The 21,069-nt window shown below is 42.7% G+C and overlaps 2 protein-coding genes across 20 annotated transcripts in view; both read right to left on the reverse strand.

The window, feature by feature from the left end:
* LOC137881860 (neuronal cell adhesion molecule-like) overlaps window positions 1-14,389 on the reverse strand; it is a 74,675-nt gene extending 60,286 nt beyond the window's left edge. For all 19 annotated transcript variants that reach the window (XM_068724028.1, XM_068724032.1, XM_068724026.1 and 16 more), the window contains exon 1: window positions 14,209-14,389. The gene's annotated coding sequence lies outside the window, so the exon portion shown is untranslated. The remainder of the gene's footprint in view (window positions 1-14,208) is intronic.
* Window positions 14,390-19,934: 5,545 nt separating this feature from the next.
* LOC137881473 (calcium-independent phospholipase A2-gamma-like) overlaps window positions 19,935-21,069 on the reverse strand; it is a 21,071-nt gene continuing 19,936 nt past the window's right edge. Inside the window, exon 10 of the mRNA XM_068723438.1 lies at window positions 19,935-21,069. This exon is cut by the window's right edge and continues 711 nt beyond it. The gene's annotated coding sequence lies outside the window, so the exon portion shown is untranslated.

Here is a 21,069-nt window from a genome sequence, read left to right on the forward strand (position 1 = left end):
AGAAAATGAAATACAAGGTGCACAAGAGTCAAGTGAGGGAGGAAGTTTACAGTCAGGCCAAGTTTGAGAACAGCAGCCCGAGCTGCAGAAACTAGTCAATATACCGCATAACTTGAGTGGAGTTACATAGTCTCCAACGAGGCTTTGTATCCGGTCTCAATGCAGCAGCGTAGTGGGTCAGAATGCTGCAGTGAGCACTGGAGCTTGGCCAGGTGGGAATGAGACACGATGCAGACAGAGAGATAGGAGATGCCCCTTATTCCTTAACTCTCCATTAAACATTTACTGCTGCACTCGGCACAGCTGAGAGCTGCTACTGTGTGAAACCATCTCAGAGTCGCAGAAGTGTTCATTTATTCCACATCTACCATCACTATTAGAAATCATACAACACAGTGGTCTATTCTGTGTGCAGTTTTATCAATACTAACGCTTAGTTCTGAGGAGACGAGGTGAAAGAAGCAGAGGAGAAACTGCACGGTACCATGAAAGAAACTATTTAAATTGGCCCATAGGGATTAAAACGATATCCTGTGTTATATTTAATCCTCACACTCCCATATCTGTGGTCAGAACGGTTCGGCTAATCATAGTGATCCATGTTTAAGGCGGAGCAAATGTTCCTCTTACAATTGTCTGATCAGTTCATGAGAGCCAAGACAATAGATGGAATAAAGGGACTTGGGTCTGTGTGCTCTTTGTAGCCGCTGGCCGTTCTCAGCCAAAGATTGTTTGTGCAGTCGAAAGTGTTTCTTTTAGTTATACGTCTTCTCTCAAGAGTAGATTTCAGGAGTCGGGTTCTCCCCAGTAAGACTTTTATTTTATATAATGAAATGGGACTTTTTGGATAAAGTAGCTTGTGAAAAACAAGGAGAGTCAAATTAAGTAGGCTACAGCTGATATTTCAATATGTCAGATACATATTCAATCAACATTTAAGTAAATATAAGTATTGGATCGGATTCAAATCCGAATTGGGGCCAAATGAATAGATTGTGACTTCCCTAAATTAACGTGATTTATTACTTAAGTTACTTGCAGGGACAGTGGACATCATTTTCATTTGTCAGTTTACATTCACAATGATCAACATCACTGCAAACATGCAAGTGTTCAACTGTTGAACCCTTGGCCAAATGTTAAATCATGCATTAAAATAACAATAAAGCAAGTGACATGCAACATCATCACAGAAGAAAGCATGCAAAACAGGAAGCAGCTAAATAGAGAGTAAAAAGCTATTCTGAATAAAGAGTGAGACAAGGAACATGTAATCACATGGAGGACATAAGTAAAACAATCAAAGACAGTAGTGTGAAAAGGACAAGGGGACACAATCAGACAGTCAAAGGGAGCATGCTGCAACTTGGTATGGTGATGTGTTTGGTTGCTTTTAAAGTAGTGAGATATATGCAAAATAATGGTATTAATGTGAAGAGCCATGATTTGTCAGACGTTTAACTCACTGAATTAACCAAAAAACAGGACATTCACAATGGATAACTTTATCCACAACAATCTCGAGTGAACCTTTCAGCTGTATTAAATCATTTGATTTTCCAGAAAATGTAATAAATGTAAAGCATTGAAATAAAAGTACTTTTAAAAGTATGTCCATATTGCTCATTCATATCTCCTAATTTAAAATGTCCAACCAACACCAACAACTTTCTAGTCTAATTTAAGAAGTTCATTCTGTCAAATATACATATTATAATGGAAAACTACCACTCAAACACAGTTTTCCTGCCGTATTACCATATCAAGCACATGCCTCAGATTCTGCTAATTTTAGCATTACAAAACACAGATATGTTGAGGTTGCTCCAGTTTGAATTCACAGAGGCCCGGTGGTGAATGAAGGAGGTTAGGCATGCAATTGTCCAATGTTATGTAAAAGAGCCACTTTTATACCACTTCGCCATGTCTGATGTGAAAAAGGAAGTTCTACGTCAATCAAACTGAAGTGCTATGACGAGCTGTCCCGGGTGGGTTCTCTGTGGCCACCTACTCCATTATGCTTCACTTCTACACAATATGAGTCACAGGGATAAAAAGGGGATGCTTTCACAAGGCATTATGGGTAAAAAAATGGACCTCCATCATAGCAGTGCATTAGATCAGTAGTAAGTTTTATTCAAACCTCCTCTTTTCATTCTTTCAAACCAGCTATTTGGAAGGAATTCATTCAAAGAGGCTGTCAAGGACGCGGGCCTGCCACTGCTGCCAACGCTCTGCTTCCACTCGAAATTCATACCCAAAGTCCCATTTCGGTTGAATCACAGCTTAGATAAACAGAGCGAGTGAAACAGGATTCAGCGACTTTTGTTTTGAGGACAAAACAGCATATTCAGCTCTGACTCGGGCTGCATTGTGATGCTAGGCAGGGGAAAACAACACACAAACAATCGAATCTCGTGAGAGGGCAAGAAGGACTTTTTGTTTAACTTTTGTGGTTTTATTGTCCAAGTTAAGTCATTGATATAGTGATAATAGAAAACCAGAGCCCGTATTCACATGGGTACAGGTCAGCGATACCTCGGAGACATGGGAGAGGACACATGGGGAGAGGACATGTCCTCAGGCCTCCAGCAGGTGCATTGTTTCCAGGATCAAAAGAAAAGAGCCATATTTCAGACTTTTGGCTGCATCCTGGTGAGAGGGGAGAGCACGTCCCGGTCACTGGCTTTTCCCCGTCTCTCTCACCCCATCCTGACCCCCCTCACCCGGCTCACCTCTTCCTCCCTTCATCCCCACTTCCTTTAGGCAAACACCTGATCAATAGCAGTCTCCTGCTGTGAGTCATTCTCCTCACAAACACACTCTTTTCGAGGACTGCTCTTAAAAAGCAAAGACCACAGTAAACACGGACTTTCACTCAATGGACACTAAAACAAAAGGGTGAGTGAAAAGCAAACCCTAAAATTTAGAGCATACATCCAACCCACATCCTAAAGTTGGGACAAAGGGAAAGATACTTTGCAGGGTTTTATTTTGTCTCAACACATTTGAAGGGGAGGATGAGAGGGGGCGTTAAAATGCTCCTTCAAAGCGTGTGTTCTGTTCTCTAATCTGTCTGTCGTTTCCATCCATACAGACACACTTCTAATTTCACTTCAAAGCGCGGGGGATTGAGAGCTGTACGGATGAAACTCTGCATGAAATCAGTTTTTCTGAAATTATCTCCCCAAAACACGCTGATGTTACTGTAGCTATGTGTACTACTTTCTGCCGGGGTGATGAACATTGACTCAGACTTCACTTTCTCAAACTGTGTAGTTTGATTTGAACTTTATTTCCCTGTTATGTTTCTCTGCTTCCAGGACGACGTGACCGACATATTGCTGAGCCTGTGGTGACGACAGCCACCCCTGTTGGGTTGGTAGGTTTGCAAGGATTTCATCATCAACCCTCCCCCCTCATAGTCAGCCCTAGCTTCAGATTATGGGAGTCTAGTTATCACCCTCTCCCAGGGTTGAGTTTCGGGTGCAGGGCCAGAGTAATCCTGGGGAGTTTGACTTAGTACGCTTAAGGCTTAATTAGATTTTTTTTCACTGCCGATGACTGTGGAGAATCCAATCAGTCCCACCTCCGTGCAGTCTGATTAGGCACTATATCAGTAAACAACGCCTACCTTTAAAGGCAATGTTGGAAACTGGGAATCTATGAATTCATAAAATATGCATGGATTTAATGAAGGCCTAAGGCTTTGCCCCGGATAAGACAGAGTGAACATGGAAGATCCCGGAAATATAATAACATAACGTGGACCCAGATGTGTGGACATAACATGTACATTTCTGGGGTAACAACATGTTAAATCAGATATTGTTGTTTAGAATTCCCTAATGATTGTGTGACAGATTCGTATGGTTAAATGTCCTCTTAACTAAAAACTGGATATGGCGCCACCGCTCAGCCTTGCTTAAACATTTTTTACTGTGACCACTCGCGGCATTGCAGCAAAAAATCCCCCTGAGGCCAAAAAAGCATTTTCCCCGTAGGCCACCATTGTAAAAGAGATGTATATAAAACTGCTAACAGGACACCTTGAACTGCAAACAAGGTGAATTATGACTTTCTTTTAAACATAATTTTTTTGGGATAGGACATTGTGATAGACTGGACATGGGGCACCTGCTCTACCAGTTGAGTTATGACATTTTTGATGAGGATTTTTTCATCTATGGAGGTGTTATATTTCTAAAACTAATTCCTCGAGACAACAACAGCAGCAGGAGAGACACTAAAGTGCATATTCAGTGGGCCGCAGTCCCACACGTTGTGAAACTTTCGCAAGATGGTTGAGGTTTGGATATGTTGTCGAGCAGCAGAGTTTTCACACATTTTCACAACTTGTGGATAACCATCTATAGACCTACCAAGAAGTAAACCCAGAAGCTAAAACACTTGTTTGCCGCATGCACTAGGTGAGCAAATCTCATTGGACTGAAAAGGCAAAATCTTGGGGTCCAGTATTCAGTTCTTATAATACATCCATGGTTGTGACCTGTTCTTACAGTTGGCTACTTGAAGCCGTTGTCATCATTTTACTCTGTGGCGCTTTAAGCATCATTAATTTAAACGAGTGAATACAAGGCTTAAAGACTGGAAATTAAGTTTAATATAAAACCGCAGTTCTTGAATGATATGAGATGCTACACTGACTTCATGTTTACATTATGTCAGTGTAGCAAAAGCCATTTACTAAAGTATTGTATCTAGAAGAGAAGTTACTAAGAATGTAATAAAGTCTTTACACACAAAGTAGTTGTGACGCACATGTAGATATGAAATATATAGTGATAGGTATATAGAAGGAAGAGGCCAAAACGTAAAGGAAATACAGAGAGGAACAGAGAGAGAGCAAGAGACAGACAGTGGTAGAGATCAGCGCAATCTGCTCTCAGGGCAGCGACTGCTCCTTTATTTAAATCACATGGCTACAAACTGAGATTATAAAAAGGGGATTTAATAATTCCATAAGCGCCGTGCATATCTGAATATCAGCGGCTGGCTTTGGAAATTGTAATCATTATCATTCAATCAAGGGGAACTGAGATTTCTATTGAGATAGCGGTTTTGTCAATTATGTAAAAGCCTCAGATGTGCACTTAAATTTAGCTCAGATAGCTGACAAAATGCATATAACCCAAGAGCGAGTACAGCCGCACACTGCAGCACCCACAGTACATTAACAATTTCATCTATTATTCCGCACCAATCACATTTCGTGGGAGCATCGCTGAACATCTAAAGAGCCCCCTTTGACTCTGAGCTGAGCCTTCTACATACCACAAAATGTCAACTACAATCAAGATACTGACTTCAGAAGCAAGAGCTATATGAATTCCACCTCAGTGACACATCACAAATGACCAGCGAGTGAAAGTGTCCTATTTTTCTCTCACAGGATCTGTGGAGGCGTTCTCTCTGTCACGCAGTAACCCCTTTGAGTAACATGTCCACCATGGCTCCGCTCATACAGAGATGTGGTCATTGTGACTTGAGCCCTGAGAGGCCCAAAACCAGCCAACCTTGAAGACCCTAGCATTAGGTCTGCTTCAGACCGGAGTCTTTTCAACCTCGGCCAGAACAATACCAACTAAAACTAATATAAGGAATGCCATTCATCGCCGAGATCCAAATATACAATGGTGTAGTTGTGCGATAGAATATACAGGAAATGGAGCACATGGAAAAGATGATTTCTGCTTCTGAAACGTAGAGATGTTTAGTGTGCTTTGATAGACTTTAAGCTCTTAACACCATGGGACTTTGGCGATAAACCACGGCACGCTGACAAAGACTCATTGATATTTCCACATAGACAGAGAGACAAACACAGAGCTAAAAAAAAAAAAAAGAAAAAAAAGAAAAAGCCCAGTGTTGGCCCAGACAGCTCTCAGCCACACTAGACGTTTGATTGGGTTATCAGGTCAGCCAGCCTCAGAGGAGATCCTGATAAATGAAGTTGCCATTTGTTCATCCTCCCCTCCTCAGAGCCGGGCCCAGCTAGCCCACAGCAAGGAATTATCTTAGTGACAATTACATTCTTCCAGCTCCTCAAGAAGGCCAGTGCTGAGAAACCAGCGAAGGACTGACCACAAGGAGATTATACTGATTGCTATTCCATTGACCGCAATTGATCTTAAATTGCTTTGGCACAGTGCCTGAACACACTCACCTCCGCGGTGGATGTCCTTGAGTTTTTATTAATAAATCAAAATTACAGAAAATCTCATTCAAAAAAAGCATGTCCTTGATACAACAGGAATCCTGAAAATCAGATTACAGGAAAAAGGGAAATTCAACATGGCACCTCTAACTATATATATATATATATATATATATATATATATATATATATATATATATATATATATATATATATATATATATATATAATTCAGATCGATAATATCTTTTCTTTTTGTCTGACCAACAGTCAAAAAGCTTCATTCATTCAATTTACAATTTATATAAAACAGAGAAAAGAAGCAAATCCTCACATTTGGGAAGCTGGACCAACACATTTGGGACCTTTTAAACTGATGACTGTGACAGTGACAATGTCTGTTGTTCAACTGAAAAGATCAATTAACAGATTTCAGAACTAAAGATGTTTAATACTCAAATAGTCAAAATGAATGTTATGACGTTATTGTGGCTCCCAGTGATACACATCAGTGTGATCAGCTGGGATAAGGAGGATGCTGCCTGGCAGAGTAACTCAGTCTACTGGCAAACGTGTCTGATGCTCATTGTCTGACCAATGGTAACTGTTGGCCCGCCTGTGATCTCTGGACTGCTCAGCTGATTGGCGTAAAGGAGGGAAAAGGGATCTGGTTTGACATCGGCACAACATTTTATGATTCTAATGGATTCTGACCTCAATCTTCCCTAATCATTTTGAAGCCTGGAAAAAGATTAGTGGGTATAGATTATGTTTTTTACAACACGCGTGGCACCAGGACAAAATACAACAACAAAGTAACCCAAGCTAGCATTGTATTTTGTGCTTTTGATATCTCAAAAGGACCTGCTAAATGGAGGAATCTCACATCTACACTTGGGTTTGTTTACCATCCCGTTCCTTTGTTTCCCCCGGGAGAATTTTTTTTTTCCCAGGATTCCTATGGCTGTGTTTGGGGGGTTTAAGAGATGAAAAAGGGAAAGAAAAGCCCATTGGTCTCAGCGCCACAGAAACAGCATCGAGAGCCAAGCTGTCATCCCACTTGGATTAAGGGCCCTTCAGTGGTGGCTGCTGAGCCGCTAACATGGTGTCTTACCCTCGGCCGGGGTGTGAGAGGGGGTAGAGGGTGGAGCAGGGGGTGAGGGCATTGGAAGGCCTGGCCTAAATAAGACCTCGAGGTCAGCGAGCCTCCTGAACCATGGAAAAGCCACTTTGTGTTTCCATGTCACCTTTATTCATGAGCTGACAGCTAAGTGTCTCCTTCTTTCCTGTTGATTCAATCACTGTTGCATCTTGTGCTGGGGCGACGAAGATAATCCACGCCCTCGCTCCGCTTATCTCTGCAGACCCCCGCTTTTACAAGTTTATAACGTTCAACAAAAACAGACTGGAGTGTGGAGGCTTGCGGTGGAATTCTTGGCAGGGCCCACTCTTTAAAACCTCCAAAATTATAAGCAGAAAAAGAGCTGTGGCGATGTATTTGCTGAGCCATTAGACAACACAAGTGGGCTGCATCGCTGTGCCAACACAGAGTGGGATGTGCGGCCGCGTTACTCTTAAGCTCTATGCAAATAGGAGGAAGATGGACGCTTGAGAACAGGCTAGAAAGCATTCAAGTGCACACTCTTCCTGAATTCTCTGTCATTTTGGCGAGCCTTCTCCCTGCCGGTGGAGCAATGCCCACCTCCTGTTGTTTTCAGGACGGGAAAGGGAAGCAGTGGTCCTTGTTATGTGATGCCACTGGGCCACCAACTACCTCTCCAACATCTGCTGCCCATCCAAAGTTGGCCGGAGCTTCAACGGGCCTGGAGCCGGTCGGTAGCGAGGACCGCCTCTCCAGTCCTCTTCAGCACGAACAACAGTGTGTTCAAACAGAGAGGCTCTAACACCCGAGTTTCTATTGTGGCTCTCCTCAGGCATAACCCTGCATCGCCCCCCTATACCGCAAGAAAGAGGCGAGGACAGCCGTCCCGCCAGTACAGACAGAGAAAACAGACCCCCTTTGTTCCCCCTGCCCCTTCTCAGCGTCGACCGAGGTACATGATCCCCCCCTCTCCTCCTCCCTCCTGCAACCCTGAAAGCTTCAGAAACACTCCCACTCTTCTTTTCCCTCTCTCCACTTGTTCTACTGGGTGGCAAGACTGCAGATCATCTTATGAACATTCAGAATATATACGGTGAGCACACACCTCCCAAGTCTTGTCTTCATTTGTTCATATCAAGCCCCTAAAGTCAAGGTTGACTGGGAGTCAGATCTGGCGGTACATGCAGCTAGTTAACCTGTCAGGCGCTCTACAGGGGGGGTAGGGAGGGAGCATAAAACCCACAACATTACGTTCCATTACCCCAACCTCCCACTTCAAAAGGGGGCTTTATTGCCGTCACTCCCTGGCAGTTGGTTAGGACAGAAAAGAGCATCTCTAAATGCTTTGTTCTCACCAAGGGGTGTAATAACCTGACACAGGAGATAATAGCGTTCCCTGGGCAACCTTGAGTGATTGGGCTTGATGACTGTCATGGTGTAAAACTCTGGTGTAATGAGTCCACCATCGCAGTCAGCTGTTCGGGGATGTCAGCGCTGACCGCTACTCATCCACCATCTGTCCACATTACCTGCTGACCAAACAATGCAACCCAGTGTAACAGTTCAGCTCTTTAATTCATACAAAACAGTATCTGGGATTAACAACTCTTGAGATTAAAGATGCAACTAAAAACGTTCTTCATTATTGATGATTCTGCTGATTATTTACTTCAGGGGGGTCAAACTCATTTTCACTCTGGGCCACATCAGCATCATGGTCGCCCTCAAAGGGCCGGTTGTAACTGTAAGACTGTATAAATGTAACTACTCCCTGACATATTGTTAAATAACTCTCTCTGCATTTGATTATTGTTTATTCAAGTGTAACAATATTGTACAGTTATATAAATGTAAAAATATATTTAAGCACATTTCTGTTATTATAACATCAATCCTTTTAATTTAGGGTTACGAAATCCACATTACTCCATCAAAGATCTAACTTTTAAAGAAAATAACAAAGACAAATATCATCAAACAAGTTATTATATTAACTTTGTTCAAAGCTATTCATGTCACCTCTCTGCATCATTAACGTCCCCGTCTTCGTCCCATTCATGCAGCTACATCCAAGAGCTCCTCACTGACGGTCAAGTCTGCCTTCAGCCTCTTATAAACACTGATAGATGTATGATGTATCCATGTTGTCTGTGCTTTCATCAACAGCTACTGAAAAAGACAAGTAGCTGCTCGTCTCTTCAGCTAGCTGTGTTGTTATATTGCCTGCTAGTTCCTGAACTCGGTCTGCGATGGTGTTTCTTCACAAACTGACATTTTTAAAAGTCTGTATCTGGTCGGAGCTCACCTGCTCACATCATACCTTTTAGCATGCACTGCCACGTTTAAAGTAGTCTTCAATGTTCTCACAATCCATTTCTATGTCAAATGCAGGGTAACCTAAGCCAAAGAGCTGCTTCTATGACTGTTGTGTTTAAGTATCTTATAATTTCGATGTTCTATCTCATAATTTCGACCATGGGGATACTTGTATTATCAAATCTAACTTTTATTTGTATTTATTTTTGATTCGCGGGCCACATAAAATTACGTTGCGGGCCGGATTTGGCTTGCGGGCCTTGAGTTTGACACCTGTGATTTACTTGATGTCCCAGAGCCCAAGTTGACTCAAGTTGCTTGTTTTCTCCAAAACCCAAAGACATTAGGTTTACTGTCATAGAAGACTAAACAAACTGAAAATACTCACAATTGAACAATTAATCATTAAATTGTTTCAACTTTACTTGGGATATAGTCTTGCATATAGCTAGACCTATCTCAACAGCACTGTGTTGCAAACAGTGTTGCAAACTCTTTTCCAAAGAAAGTAGCTAGCAGCACTAGCTCCAAAAGATGCTAAATCTAACAAAAAAGTCGTGAAGTCGGCAACACTGGCAGCCCACCCTTCAGGACTCCCTCCAAAACCACTCCCCCAAAATGATCATTCTAAATGTAAACAAACATACAATGAAAGTAAACAACGAACTAGCTAGAAACTTCTGGAAGACTCCAGTGATGAGCAATGAGTGCATGAGCAGAATAGACGCAGGCAGGTAAACAGGCAGGTGGGCCGTCCAATCATTTCATTTACGGGCCAAATAAAATTATTAGACGGGCTTATCACGACAGCCACATACACACCAGATATCTTTCGTATTTTTGTCAGAGCATTTGACTGATGCTGTCGGGATGTAATGAGAATTTCAACAAATGCAACAAAAATGATTTTGAAGAAGATTACCAACCCTGCCTTTAAGCAATAACAAAATAAGTATAAATCATCGAAGCTATTTTGCTGCAGGGGTTGAAACAGAAAATAGCAAAAGTATCTCCACATCTTTTTATCTAATTACTCAGAAAACCAGTCTCGCTATGAGCGACACATAAATCATCTAATATCCATTTGCCTTAGTCATCCGTCACCATCCACTCCTGATCATATAATAGAGGTCTAGCATGTAAACATCAACAGTTGCAGCTGTGTGGAATGGATTCGCAGGAACGTGTCAATCCCCATTAGAGGCTGCTGCCTAACTGAGTGTGAAACTCTAATTGCACCCACCAGCTTGCAGCCATACAGGCCCCACACACCGAGAGGGAGAAAGAAAGTGTGTGTGTGTGTGTGTCTGTAATGAACATACATGTCCTTCTTTGCATGTACTCATCTGTCCCTGCATACATTTGTCCAAATTACAACAGGGGCGAGTGCTCAAGCGCCCGTGAAGCAGTGGGGGGGGGACAGCGTTCCCTCTGTGGTCCCTCTAATGAGGCGCTCATCAGTCCCAAAATGAGACGAACATGCTTGTGACAAGGAGGTCCAGGCGATGTCAGTGTGCTGTGCTGCTGTGTGTGACTGGCCCACTGGGATCAAACACCCACACCGCGGTGACACTAATGGATAGGCATGGGCCTCCGTCAGTCCCCGGAGATTCAGCCTCATCACAGCCGAGCAGCACAGCAAGGACTGCAGGACCGTCTGTGCTCGGGGCGAGTACCCGTGTCACCGGGACGCAGTCGGTCATTCAGCCAATCAGCTGGAGGGACCTGTGATGGGGCCTTATTTGACGGTGCCCGTGCCACTATCAATGAAAAATTAACTATCGCGATTTATTGAAGGCCAATTACACTTTTCTTCAACTTGGGCATAAGTTTTGTAGTTTTGTTAACTTCTACCAGTAATGATAACACTGTACTCAACTGATGGGATCTAAGAACAGTGCTTAAAACAGGCCAGACAGGGCAGGAAACACAAGAAGTCACATGACCATATAAGGCTGTAAACAAACCACACGGTTAGACAAACTTATTTGGAAGAAAAACCAAAGGCAAACTGTAAAGTTATTACTCAAATTGTCAGTTGTAAAAATCCATCACAGTTAAATAGACAACATGCTGGTTGACCTACTCTACTTATTGTAGTTGAAAACACGCAGTTGTCCTGGGCCATGAAGGATTACTACCAAAAAAACACAGCGTGCTCACAAGCAGTTTTACCTTCAAATATAATGATATCTCTTGGCTTGTTTACAAACTGTCTGATTGTCTGTTTACTCAATGAATCAATCAATTGTTTTGTCTGTGGTACGTCAGAAAATATTGAAAAATGTCTGTTACAATTCCCCACAGCTCAATCTCATGTCTTCAAATGTATTGATTTCTTCAGCCGTCAGTCCTAAATATATTCAGTTTACAATAATTTACGACAAAGACAATCATCCAACCGCTACATTTGAGCAGCTGGAACCATAGAATTACTGGCAATTTTGCTTGAAATATTACTTGGTCCTAAAAATAAATTTTCTGTCAATCAACTCATCAACTGATTGATGGAACAAACCATTTCGGCTTGAGTTTGATTGCTCATTCCTTGCCCCGTTAGATGCCCATTTTTTTACCGGATCTCAGTACAAATCATAGAAATAAAGGTTAAAACTATAAAAGTAAGACCCAAGCTGTAATTATCCAGAAGTATCCTTTAAAATGCCACAGAGGACGTTGAGTCATCTTATTTTTAAATGTCTATTGACCTACGATCTACTGGCTTTATCTTTCTCCTACTCCGACTTCAGCTGCAGTTAGTCGGGTTCATTTCCTTGTTCCCATCTTTGAAACGTCATTTCTACAACATAAAGGAAGTGCGTCCTTGATCAAATGAATCACCAATTGAAAGCGTCTCAGGTTCAGATCAGTTCCTCTCAGAAATGATGTCATCCCCGCCACGAGTGACACAGACCAAGTCTTTCTATCTGTGAGACACTTTGTCCCGTCCTGCGGTTGGCGGAGTTCATAATACCACAGACGGCCGCTCACAGAAGGAGCGTTGATCACTTCTCGAAGAATAGTCTGCGTGTTTCCGCGGCCCACGGAGTGGAATTGGTGGCATTTTCCCTCCAACACCCAAGCTTTTCCCATAGCCCCCGCAGAGGAGCTGCCCGCCACTGGTTTTAGGTCAACAGTGTGACTGACTGCTGCTCTCACAATAACTCCGGTCAACGTGTGTCATGATAATCCCTAAGTTATGCAAATCTCCCCGCCTAGTGCTGTTTGCGCTGAGGGTGAAAGTAAAGATGGCAGCACAATGTAGGTCACTATCTTGTCCTGATTTCTCCACGTTTGGTCAAATGAGCCTGAAATGTCCAGTCGGTTGAGCTCAAGTAGCTGCAGAGTATAGTGGCTCTCTGGGCTCAAGCAACATCCGGACTTACCATGGTGAAGATATGCCTGAAGAGCCCATCAAAAGACATACACACACACACACACACACACACACACACATAGTCAGGGATATGCATATGTAAAGTGGTATCGCACATTTTACCGCCTGTTTGAGAATTAATGCAAACGAGACATAAGGCAGGGATAGGGGGATATTGTTATCTTCTTAGACAGATTAACAATAGTCTGCCTGCAGTGAATAAACATTACTGGAAAGTGTGTCAGTCCTTTTAGAGAGAAAGTAAGAACAAGAGCTCCACACAATGAAGCAGGGATCATTAGCATTTTATTAATATGGCTATCTGGGTAGGCAGCGAAAGTGTGCAGCTGAGGCATGGGAGTGTGTGTGTGAGTGTGTGAGTGTCTGGGGATGAGCGGAGGGAGAGGGATGGGGGGTGTTGTTGCATGATGGCGAGTTCCCCCTTGACTGAAGCTTTGACCGAGGGGAGACAGAGGGAGGGAGGGAGGGAGGAGGGGGAGAAGGAGGGGGAGTAAGCAGAGGATTTGGGTGGGAATGTGAGGTTGTTGTTTTTTTTATTCTTTCAGCAAAGCAATTCCTCGGCTTGTATAATAAATGGCATGGGATGAAATTGGTGAACCTCTCGGGGCTAACATAATCAGATTGAATGTGATGAAGGGAAATTAGACTAAACAAACTGACGGGTCAGTCAAAACAAGACAGAGTTGTGATATGAATATGAAGGGAATTAAACATGTGCGGAGCAAATCAGCTTAGGACATGAGGGATGTTGTGTGAGAGGACAGCTATTACAGCAACACGGGACACAAAAACACAACTGTCAAATACAGCAGATCTATCTACATCCATATCTATCTATCCATCTATCCTTACTTACAGTGTGTGATGTGAGCGTTATGAAGCAAAGGGCAGATGATATCAAAAGGTTCAGATTGGAAGACAAGTGACAACGACTTCTCACAGCGTCTTGTGTCAAGCCTTGATTTGACAGTCGCGCTCCGGAAAAAAACAAAAAAAACGCACACCTTCACCTACACCCACTGATTACCACAAGCTAACGCGTAAATGCGCCAGAAACATATATATTTGAAGAGATTCAGCTCTGAAAACAGCCCCCCACTGGCAGCCTTGCAGCATCCAACTCAGTGTGCCTGCTCCTCTCTCCCCACAAACTCCTGACAGTGAACTGTACGCTACACGACACGTGTTTGTTATGAATGGTAGAATTTGGCTCACCTTATCTCCTCCCTCGGCGGTGCGAAACACGAAGCCCGTGTCTGTGTCTTCGGTCCCCTGCGACGCAGCGATAGCGTCGGCTCTGTTTATTTACGCGGAGTCCCGTTCAGCGCCGATCCTCTCCTTTGCACTTGTCTCTCCTCAGTGCCTCAGTCACTGGTCCTCTCTCCTCTCCCACCAGTTTACCGACAACCACACACACACACACGCACGCACACACGGGCGGGGGCGCGCAGCAGCAGCAGCACCCCGGGACGTGCGCACGCCCATTGCGCGCGCGCTACAGCGCCGCTGCCGATGTGTGGTGGCCTCAAAGCACTGAACCATTCGAGCAAATTGTTATCCAGATAGACACGGTAATAGTACTTTAGCCCCCTACAGCCCCGAAACCACAGATGGACAACAGCTGGACGAGTTTTAGGATAAAACAAGCCAAAGTTGTCTCTTAATGCTCAGCAATGCCAGTTTATGTTATTAAACAGCGGGGAGCTGTTTTTTTCTTCTTCTTTCATTTAGCTGCAGTATTATTACTGTTAAAAATAAGCATCGCGAAAACGCTACAAGCAGGAATAATGTTCAACATTGAAATAATTCCCAGCCTTAGAGGCTTAATAATCCTGTAGATTTTCATTAATCAGGTCTGCAAAATGAGGGAGAGGAAATAACAAAAACTCAAATAAAACATCAAATCCACAGACTGCCATTAGTCTAATATGAGTGCTTTCACCTTTTAGACAGTGGACTTCACTCCAGCTGTTCTGGACTTTAATTGCTTGAAGCCATTTGCATGTCCTGATAACCCACACCACCAGTTTGCCCTGAGATCCTGATTGCACCAATAATCATACAGTAGCCTGTGGGATGAACCAAGACTCTGCTGGATGAGCTCATGTGACTTTAAAAGCGACATTTCCTCTTAGTTCAATCTGCTGCCAGCCAGCCAGCCAGCCAGCCAGCCAGCCATGCTCTCTTCACTCAGTGCGTGTTGCACACATGCATTATCTCAGGCTTAGCAATGGTAGCCATCTGCAGCCAAAGAATCAAACACTCAGAGCAAGTGACGCAGTTATTACTGTGATAAGCCTGGTTTGGCAAGAAGACAAGGTTTCTGGTTGGAGTTGCCATCCAGAGGCTGGTTGACTGAGATTAGCTGAAATTAGGTTGTTGCACGGATTGAAGCAAGATGAAAATGGGTTTATAGATATATAATCATTTGGCAACAAGCCAAAGTGCAGTTCATCACGAGAAGGTTAACAAAATCCATGATCCCCCCCACCACTCATTAATTTCTCTTCACATCTTCTTTATTTGTGTTCAGCCTATTCTAAGACACTTCTGCTTTACTTAACAGTAGGCTTCATATTAAAATGTAATTTGAAAACTAAAAAAGGAAAAGGGTGCAAAAAAGGTCAGGGCATAATTCCCCAGCGTCGATGCAACCAGTTTCCTTCATCATCGACTGAAGGGGACCAGGGGATTCGTACCCACATCTGCCGTCGGTGCCACGCTAGGAAGTATTGTAATCGTCCTCGCCTCTCATTTCAGACCGCCTCCAGATATGTCTGCATACCTCTTGAATCTCATTAAAATATTCTTTTAATTTCCCTCATGCATATTACCCGCAAAATACTCTGAGGAATTTTCACAAGTTCAAGGATACAGCACCATGGAGACAAAGCACTTGCAAGGTTGCAAAGTGAATCTTGTCAGTTCTCTGTGTTGAAATGCAAAAAAGAGAAGAAGACGTCTTCTCTGCCCCATTGGTAACTCCAACGCCAATTCTGCCTCCAAAAAAGCACGAAAAAGCCAACCAACAAATGACCTGCCTCCCATTAGGGTGAGTAACACAGATTCAACACAGACCAGCAGGCTCCCAGTCAGAACTTATATTAAAACACAGCAGTCGAAAACAACATCACAGCCACCATCATATTTACACATTTTAATGGACTGTGAACAAAAAAGTCTTTGTGTTTACAATATTGTGCATCTGCTATGTTAAAGTTTATGACTTTATCAAAGACAGCAAGTCACTATCTTTATTATCCATTCAAGCTGTCAGGATTTGTTTTTCTATCACTTGTTTTTCTGTCACTTTTTTTTCAAAAGAGGCAATCAAATTTTGCAATTAAACTCTTCAAATCTTATCTCAATATCTGCAGCTCGCTTCAAAACTAATTAAGCGCTAATGAGCTGCGTTTATTTGCCGCAGCTAAATGTGAGGTGTAATTGAGTAGCAGCCACCCCGAGGATAAACCGTTACACGACAAAGACGGGAGAACACATCACCTGTCAAAACCTCGCTGAGATATGTTCCCAACATGGACTGGAGAGACATATTTATATTAAGAGTCTGGAGGTTTGGCCAAAGGTGCAAAAGAAATGAAATTACTGATGTGATTACTGCTGGGGGACAAGTTCATGAGTCAGATCTGTTTACATCTGGGGAGGATGCATTTCCTCTCTCAGTCTGCTGTATTATTACATTATGACTTTTCTATATTGAGTGGGAGCAGCTTTTACTGGCTGCCTAACCTTGTTAACACACAGGGGGCAAAAGCATGACATGAATCCACTAAATACAGCGCAGTGAGCAGATACTGTGTTTCGGTATAGGTAATATATTTTATAACCATCATTCATGTGTGTTACGCCCGGCGGGAGACGCACACCAGGTTTTCAGTAACAATGTGAATCTCAGGCAAAGTAGTTTTGATCACTTCGTTGAAACAACAGTGCTACATTTGCAGGTGCTTTTGGTTATTTTACACAATATTTCTAATCAATTAGCAATGCTTGTATCACAACGCCTTTTGGGCCATGTCATCTCTCATTGGTGAAGAGCATGAATCACTGATGAATTTAGATTAACAAGTTTGGCCACCGTTACCCTGACTGTGTTTATACGACACCATTCACCCAGAGAAGGTCTTTATTTAACCCCGAGTATGTCTTTAATGACCACATCTTAGGGTTTATCATCCTCGTTTTTTTGTGTCACAATATGAGTTTACTCTGAAAGAATCTACTGGACCCAACCATCAAGGGAAAAGACAATTCTAAGGGTCAACATTGAAAGGTAAAGTAATCAGCTTCAGAGGCTGAGTGAGGAGAAGCAAATAAGGTGGATAGTGTGCTTAGTGTTTAGGGACAGTGTACGATATCAACTCCAAACCACAGAGTGCATGAAGAAGACCTGCCTTGGGATTTAGAGTCAACAAACTGGCTTGTAATCCATGCTTTTTGCACCCTCTCAAGAGCTTAGATGCACTGGAATGTCCTTAATAGTTTGTAACAGGTGTGACACAGGTTCTTGGTCTCAGTGCAGGGCTGTAAATATGAATAGAACAGACAGTGTATTTACACTGAGGCTTATTGAAATCACATGACCACGTACAGCGCATTGAGCAAAGAATGGAACCTTACAAGTAATGGTGTTTAAATAAGGAATCTTATTTATTAAATACACTTTAATATATATATATATATCATTAAATTAAGTATTTCTTATTTTCTTTTGGTATTGTTGTCATGTACAGATATGCAACGATGATTTCTGGGTAACGTATAGGCTACTGATGTCCAAAGTCAAATCAAAATTAAAATCAAAATTTGATTGTGTGAAGACATGATCCGATGTTGTATTTGTGTGTGTGCTCCACAACTCGTAACTATAGCGTGCAATAGGGCTCGTCATAATAGCGTGCACTAGGGCTCGTCATAATAGCGTGCACTAGGGCTCGTCATAATAGCGTGCACTAGGGCTCGTCATAATAGTGTGAACTAGGGCTCGTCATAATAGCGTGCACTAGGGCTCGTCATAATAGTGTGCAATAGGGCCCGTAATAATAGCGTGCACTAGGGCTCGTCACTATAGCGTGCACTAGGGCTCGTCATAATAGTGTGCACTAGGGCTCGTCACTATAGCGTGCACTAGGGCTCGTCATAATAGTGTGCACTGGGGCACGTCGCCGGATGCTGCATAAGACTAAGGTCATCAAAAAGTTAGTAGGTGGTTTGGGTGCAATAAGCAGAGCAAAGACATTTGTAGACAGCAAAGTCATCATCACATCTTGCGATACCCTTCTCTTTACTCACTTGGATCACTGAGGAAGAGTCTGGCTGACAACACTGCAGGTTTACACCAGATTCAATGACTGATCAGGGGAGATCCGGATAACATATAGATTTCTTCTGGTGGACAGAATTAAAGTAACTGTATTGACAGTGATCTTTACATTCCTGCATCACGTTAGCTATTGGTGGGTTTTAACAGAAGCCCTCCTTGGGATCTTTGGAGCCAGGATTGCTGCATTCAAGGGCAGCCTTCAGTATTATGGTGCCACTAACTGGAAGCAGCGGGACAGGTCTACTCTGGCACAAACTAGTCGACAGGCTCTCAAATGGTAAATCAATGTACTTGATTGATAGCTTGTATTGATATTCAATGGATCACCCTGTAAACTAAAGTAAATTGAATCGTTGCACGTCAAAAAGCGGGTACAGATAAAACCGTTGCTGCTTAAATGCACCTAGCTGCCATTATCATGACTGATGAGTGATTGAGAGGAATCATTTCTCTAAACATCTCTCTGGTGAAAGACTTATTCTACACTTTCTCAACAAGAAGAATTCTAGGAACACAAGCGCCTCTTGATGACGCTATGTTGATTATTTCACCATCAAACTAAGCATCAAAACAGAGAACATGCTTCCAGTCTTTCTGAGTGTTTCTGTGCTTTTATAGGCTTAAAACAGAACAGACTGATGACAGTATAATAGCTTTCAAAGACCCTTGATAAATCTCTGTGAAAAGAGGCTCTTCATCCAGCATTGATAGTGTTAATCTCAGTCATCTGGTCGTATCGGAGCACAAATATCTGAATGAGCTTAATCAGGATCCATTAAGCTGTTTTACTGAGTGAACAACCAAACGGACATCTTTAGATCACAGGGTCCAGTGTGTGATGCTGCATGTTGCACACAGTATGACATTTTCTGTAAACAATGCATGTGATTGTGGACGTCCTTCATCCTGTGTTACTTCCCCCCTCTCAGACCACCGTTGATGCCGTTTGTTGTGTCCTCTGCTCTCCCCGGACATCACTGTGTTTTCATGCGTGTAAGCAGTTGGTGGAGAGCTGTGTCAGTGCATGGTGTTTTACGCTGGAGGGAAACGCAATCCATCACGGCCGGTGCCGTTGCCCAGGTGCCTCAGCAAAGCCTTGCACAGTCATCTCATCTCACCTTCCTCTCTTTTATGACAGGCGGCTTGGGGAAGGGCCTTCAAACTACCTTCCCCTGAAAAACATGAGTTACAGACAGAGAGAGAGAGAGAGAGAGAGAGAGAGAGAGAGAGAGAGAGAGAGAGAGAGAGAGAGAGAGAGAGAGAGAGAGAGAGAGAGAGAGAGAGAGAGAGAGAGAGAGAGAGAGAGAGAGAGAAAGAAAATACACTGGGTATGTCTAAATACAACGTGTGCCTGCAGTAGTCATTTTTCAGAATTTGCCTCAATCAAGCCAATCACCTTGGGAGTTGATCAGCGAAGGTGCACCATCAGTCCAGATCCATGTTTGAGTAATGAAACAGCTGTAAGTGCGAGTTAGCGACTTAATATCCGCCCGTCTCCTCTCCCTGAGATGATCCACAAGCTGTGAGCGAAACAGCAGGTTTTCTCAGATCACAATCAGCTAATCTTCATATAATTAGGAGGCAAGATGCAGCGAGGTTTCAGTGATGGGTTTTAATTACATACACTCTCAAACAGTCTTTACACATAATCAACAGAACAGTGGAATTATATTAATCTGGGTAAAATCTGCATCCACTTTACCTCAGGTCCTCCGGGAGTGACCGACACATTGCAGTATCCGTTATACAGTACTTGACCAGGTTAGGCATGAATGTCTGAAGTGTTGTTTTTTTAGCTGTACATGTTATTAAGATCATTTTAAACCGTGATAAATCAATCAAGCAGCAATCTGTTTTAAACCAGTCCCTCAGCTATGACCTGCGTGATTTCAACATATACGTCACAGCACAGCAGTGTGGGGGCTGACATACAGCACTTCAAAGTAGAAAGGGTGAAAGAGGCTTTAGAGAAGAGGCAGCAAAGGGAAAGAGGGCACACTGAAGACAGAGCAGAAAAAAGTGCATCGCCCTCAGGGAATCTATAAAACCAAACAATGAAACACATGAGGATAAAAGCGTTTGAAACAAGTGAACTTAAAATACTCCTGAGGCTAAAATAACACAAATGTTACATCCTTATGCCAGCGTGCCTCCATTTATATTTACCTGCTATTCCTATTCATTAATCATTACAGGTATTTTACAAATAAATATTGAGGTAAATCTTTGCAACAAACACTTTCTTTCCCTCCCACTAGATATTTACTTCTCTTTGTGTAAAATCTTAAATATAACATGAATTTACGTAGAACTACGCAATGCTGTAATGCTTGAAGCGGACCCTCATCAAATGTTCCTATTATCAGTGTACCATTACACAGCTGACCAGGAGCCTCATCGCTAAGAAGTGCGCATTTTAGTCAGTGCATTTCAGAATTGTCATTTGCATTTCGTGCTCAAATAAACCCATTTACAAAAATAAAAAGGATTTCTGTTTTTTGTTAGCACTTGCTACAGTATTGGTGTTTTACTGTGTCACAGATCTAATACTGCATTTCAAGAACACATATATCCCATCAAGTATAAACACAAGTTTGTGAGGACATATTGGCTGTCATAACATCTTTAAAGGAAAAACAAATGCTTGAAAAGCACCCACTTGTTAAAACAGTCCGTTACTGGCTACTGTAGAACTTAACAGTATTCTGTCTATTTCAGGGAATATGTTTACT

Source organism: Cebidichthys violaceus, unplaced genomic scaffold (assembly GCF_023349555.1).
Source record: "Cebidichthys violaceus isolate CVI_PGR_0920_01 unplaced genomic scaffold, fCebVio1.0.p SCAF_3, whole genome shotgun sequence".
NCBI lineage: Eukaryota > Metazoa > Chordata > Actinopteri > Perciformes > Stichaeidae > Cebidichthys > Cebidichthys violaceus.